This window comes from Salmo salar, chromosome 05, assembly GCF_965601325.2.
Source record: "Salmo salar chromosome 05, fSalSal1, whole genome shotgun sequence".
Classification (NCBI taxonomy): domain Eukaryota; kingdom Metazoa; phylum Chordata; class Actinopteri; order Salmoniformes; family Salmonidae; genus Salmo; species Salmo salar.
Window position 1 is genome coordinate 55,621,087 of NC_138295.1, and position 6,000 is coordinate 55,627,086.

The window sequence follows — 6,000 nt, forward strand, 5'->3', positions numbered from 1 at the left end:
TAGGCAGGGCTCACTACGTTGCTCTCGGAGCTAAACAGCTGTAGCGAGGCTGCTATCAGATATTTATAAGAGGCTCATGAATATGGATGGGCAGCGAGATGGGACTGATGTTTGTCCTCTAACAGGGGATGAAAGGAGAATGCGCTCTCCTCCCAGAAGGACCCAGTCAGGGCCGCTCTGAGAGGAGGATGGGGGAGGAGGATTGGGGTGGAGAACGGTGTGTGTGTGTCAGCAGGGGGAGGGGGGTTCTAGCACACAAACAGGACAAGCCTCCCGATTGTAAACACTATATTTTTATTCTAGGAGAAATTGTTTGATGCTTTTGTCATTGTCAGTGGTGTATCTTCAGTTATAGTTCAGCCGAAGATGTAAAACAAGGCTTGAAGGGAGGTGGGTATCATTACTATAATCATCTTAGTATCTAAAGTCCCATTCCTAGGCTACATCCCAAATGGCACCATATTCCCTACATAGTGCACTATGGGCCCAGGTCAAAATGAGTGCACTACATCGGTAATAGGGTGCCATTTAGGACACAGTCCCATTCTTTCTAGAACAGAGACCCAACCACTCCACCGTACCTCCTGATATACTACTATTTTGATGTCATCTGGCACATGCCTGGGAGAAAAGTGCTTCCTTTGCTGTAATATTACCCCTATGTGCACTAGATCACGAAACACCACTTTGTTTACCATGAGTTGATAAAATGTTTGTTGAGTTTATAGAACGTGTGTGACAGAGGCATGGTCTGCAGCAGTTTTCAGGGTTTTTATGTGACTCTTTTTCCAATTTAGGAAACAGATATTCTGGTCCAACCCCAGCAAACAGTGAAGGTTCCTACAATGCTAGGTAACGTAGGAAAAGAGGTCACAATTTGGTCAATGTTAGCATGACAGTGTTCCATGAATGTGATCAACTTTAGTTAAAGGTCATGCCATAATGGGTATAGCAATGTTTGGAGATAATTTTCCTATATTCTTTGTTTTTGACATTTCTAGAATGTGTTAACGAAGATCCCAGGGAATCTCGGTCATGAACTCTCTGGGAAATGTTTTGAATACCCGCCATTTTAACCTTCTTATAACGTCTCTATACTAACGTTCAGGGAATGCAGACGTGAGGTGACCAGACATTTTAGCTGGGAACTGACCTGAGTGGACGTGACTGAGGTCACAGTACCCGTCAAGAGGATTGTGGAAGCAAAGCAGCGTGTAGGCAGCACTGTACCTTTCACTGCTAATCATAGAGTCATCCATCAGGGTTAATTGATGGGCGCTAAGCAACCTTAACTTGAATTACCATAATGGGCCAGGTTTTTAATATGGTTAATAGGGTGGCATGACCTTGCCCATTCACTCAGCAGGCAGGTACACACAATAAAGTACCTCAGCCATATAAAGTGGTCGTATTTAAAGAGAGAAGGAGAATGACCATCAGAGGCTAACCCTGATGGGTTCACATACTTACGTATCTGAAAAGGGACAGGATATTTATTTCTGGGAAGTTCAGTAAAAAGGGGTCAAAAAAATTATAAATCAAACCACCTGGTGATGGTTGCAGATAACAGAAAACGGTTCGTTTTTTTATGGGCAAAAAAAGAACGACAAAATGGCACGTTACAGGCAGCAGCCGATCTTTTCCCAGGCAACCTTTTACATACCTTTCCTTCCCAGCGCCGGTGGCGTGCCCACGGAGGCAGAGCTCCGTGCCCACCGAGGCAGAGCTCAGTGGGCACCGAGGCAGAGCTCCGTGCCCACCGAGGCAGAGCTCCGTGCCCACCGAGGCAGAGCTCCGTGGGTACCGAGGCAGGGCTCCGTGCCCACCGAGGCAGAGCTCCGTGGGTATCGAGGCAGAGCTCCATGCCCACCGAGGCAGAGCTCCGTGGGCACCGAGGCAGAGCGCCGTGGGCACCGGCACTGGGAAGGACGTCGACGTGGGCGCAAAGCGGTCCAACGGGGCGGGGGTTTGGGGGGGGCAGTATTTGAAAAATGCGCCCGGACGAGAACGGCCGGGTTAACATTTTGGTTTTCTCTATTCCTTTGTGGAGTGAACAAATGATCCCAGGAGCTGGACAATAATGTTTTTATGGGACCCAAAATTTTGTGACTCAAGAGGTCCATTGTGGGAGGGTTAATGGGCAACACGTGGCCACGCTTGAACTCCGGTAGCCCTGTGGCGGGTCTAGGCCCAGAGGGGAGGAGAGAGCAGGGAGTCACCCTCAGAGAGTTGCCCTCTCCAACAAGCCACCACTTTGTTTGTGGTGGACAAGGGCCACTCAGAGACTCAATTACCAAGAGGAGCCGGGGCCAGTGCCAGTAAACTGGCCCCGGCCGGAGTGCAGAGAGAGATAATGTTTCCTTCTAATCTACACTGGTCCGCCTACGCCACAGCCCAGGACCCAGCCAAGGAACAATGGCCCCTCAAAACAAGACTCCTTTTTTCTCTCTCTTTTTCAGTCTCTTTGAACATGCTGCTCTTTACCGTCTTGAAATCTCCTGTTGTTCTTTTTTTCCGTTTTTCCTCCATGTCTGTACGGTGCTGGGGTAGTGTTGATGTACTGTATCTGTCTGTGAGGAAAGAGAATGGAGCGCTCTGTAGTCTGGCTGTCCTCTCTTCACTATCAGGTGCTTGCCAGTGGAGATGGCTACATCTGAGGTGCCTGACCCAAGGAAATACTATATCTTTACAATTCATATCTGTACATGACTGATCTTCCTAATTTCTCTGGACTTAATTCCTCTCGACTTTCTCTTGTCTGCTGTTTTCCCCTGCAATCTGAGAGAGTTGACCTATAACCACTTAAATGGAAATAGTTACCACAATTTTGTGACCTGAGGTACATCTGTCACCCTTGAACTGTTGGGTTAGTGTGTACATTTTAGGATAGTATGACAGATGTTTAATGGGAGTAGCTTTTTGTCCTATCCCCCTGTCTCTTCTTCCTTTGTGGTCATATGGTGGATGTAGGATACCGTTGGGGGGTAGGAATACTGGGTGAGGGGAGGACCACTAAGACAGCTAATCAATAGATCAATCATAAAATTACCACTTCAAATCAATTACAGCATGGTTTCCCTTCTCACTCCTTCTCTGTTGCTCTATTTCAATGCTTCAGCTATTTCTCATTGTAAGCACCAAGAAGAAAGGAAAATCGCAGCTTTTCAAATCCAACTTACGTGCATTTTTCTCTTTTCTATTGGACCTATTATTTAAGAAATGGGCCAATCAATGTAACCTTTTTTGATTAACCATACATTTAAGGTGTTGAATCCCCATATTGAGGAAATTAGGTGTTACAATGGAACTACAAAAGACAGGGAGAGCAGAAAATACAGAAAAGGAAGGAGAATAATGAAATAATGAGAAGCTAGTGTCAAAGAGAGGAGAGAGAGTGAACGGAAGATAAAGTGAGAGAAGAGTAGAGAGTGTGAGGGTGCATTGTTTTCAGCCTGCGCGCATCGGCTCGTCTATTCGGCCATCTTGAATTCCACCCATTCAAGTGGCTGCTGTGCGTAGGCCAGGCCTCCGACGCGTTTCCCCGCCGCGCTCACAACAGCAGCCATTCATCAGCCTCTGCTGCGGGTGATGGCTGTTGTCTACGTACGCCCATGTGTTGTTTTGCGTGAATGGGACAGAGGGGGGAGAAAGAGTGGGTGGGGAGGTCTCTGGGACTAAGGGGTCTTAGGACTAAGTGCTGACGGGGGTGTTGCATAGTTTCGGGTGTATCGTGATGGCGGGGCGAGGAGTGGCAGAGCTAAGGTTTTGGTCTGGACTGACGCATTCCACTCTCACTTGTGACAGCTTGTTGACGTGGGTGGCCTAGGTGACCTCTGAACCCTGAGATTGAGGACGTCATGTGTGCCCATTGTCCTGCGGGCACTGTATCAATTTAACACATCTACCCAGCATGGGCCCAATGTAGAGTATTGTTCATGTACTCACAACATTCTAACTAATACGTCATTATAGTGACATAAAACGAATATGGAAATGACATATAACGAATATGTCAGTTTACATGACATATAACCGCAAAGATTAAACAGCACTATTATGACATATTTTAATGAGACCATGTTGTAGATTCACACACAATCAAGGTTTTCATTTGTTTGACCAAACATTGACTTCAAAACTCTCATTTCAACATTAATCTCATGTATAACAGAAACATTCATGAGAGATGAACTTCAATTCCCATTCACAATATTCTGAAGCTGGCCCTTCTGGTGGCATTTCACACCAGTTGGACGGCACACCGGGGTCTGCCCGGATAATCAACCAACCAACGCCGAGTAGGAGAGCAACCATCACTGTTATTGTTAGTTGTAATGCCATGGTCTTGCATTGTTGTTTTCCTGCAATCAACACATACATATGTAATAAAGGGGACAGGGCTTGGGGACAATAAGGCCTTTGTCACTGGGAACACCAACTCAGAACAGCTTGAGTGCTCTCGAAACATAACACTCCTTTTGCAGAACTGATTTCAGTCATAAACAAACACAAGAGTTCAACCAAACTCAACATCGGGTACTGTATGTAATATCCTGCCGACTATGTCAAATTTAATCGAGTAAACGAGTGACAGGTTAATCATCCAATAGAAATGCTTCTGAAATTGAACATGCAAATTCTCACACCCGTGACATGTATACTCACATTAGCTCTTTCTAAAAGGCGTTCTCGTCTCACTACTTTGAGCATCGTGATTGGTCTCTTGTGGGGTTTTCTGGCATTTTGTCTTATTCTGATTGGTTAATAACCAGATGGCATTCAAAATGGTGTCCTCGTATTTTAACCATTGTGATTGGTTCCTGCTGGGGTTTTCCCGACATTTGATCGTATTCTAATTGGTTAATTCTGTCCAATAAACACCAATCTGTTGAGTGTGCTGGCATTTTGGAGGTGGGGTGATGGATGTAGGTGGGAGAGATGACAGGAGGTGAAAGGTCAGTCGGTGTGACTGTAGCAATGGGAGAATGAGTGGAGGAGAAAGGAAGAGAAAGAGTGAGGGAGAGGGGGACCATCGATGGCCGTGTCAGGGGTGAGTGATAACCATGGTCTTTTCAGCACCGCGGGGTGGGTCAGAGGCTGTGATGGATGGGGCTGGGACCCGCCTTGGACCCCCTCTCCCTGTCCCAGTGTCTGGGGTGGGGGAGTGGGGATGGAGGGCTAAGGGGTGGTGATGTCTAGCCCCTCATTAGACACACACTGTCTGATTTCAGGGACACAATACCACAGTAAAGGCAAATTTATACCTCACGCAAGTCCCTTTATTTAAACAGTGCACAAGCAGTCCTGCTCACATACTACTGCACTTCATTGCATTGCTGGGACTCAGCTGAAAGGTAATTGAAATTCTATTACAATCATTGTATTAAATCACAATTGGAAATGAAACTGAAAAAAATGTAGTGTTTTGAAGAGTGAGTCTGATGGAGCTATATGTTGGAGCTCTGGGCCTATATTCGCATAGCGTCTCAGAGTGTGAATCTTGGATTAGGTACCCACTGTCCATATAGTCACATTCATTATGATCTAAAAGGAAAAACTGATCCTAGATCAGCATTCCTTCTCTGAGATGCTTTGTGAATACGGGCTCTGCTCTTAGTGGCCACATCTGTGTTCCTCTGTTTAAAAGCTCTTTGGACTTTGCTTCAGGCCCTTTTTACCCAGGGAGGCCCTGGCCCTACCGAGCCCAAACCCAGTAGAGAAGCGAGGAGGAGCGGGAGTAACCTGCCTTGTGTCTTATCTTAACCTTCAAGTGCTGGGGCGCCCGCTCACACAGAGAGAGATAGTTGGAGAGAGAAACAGGGAGAGAGAGAAAGAGAGAGAGGATAGAGCGAATCAATGCGCCAGAAACAAAGGCTTGTGTGAAATAACGTGAGGCCTTCACGAACCCAAGCCAACTAATTGATGGCTGGAGGGAGTGGGAGAGACAGAGAGAGCTATATAAAAGCCACCAGATCCCCCCCATACTACACACACAGACAA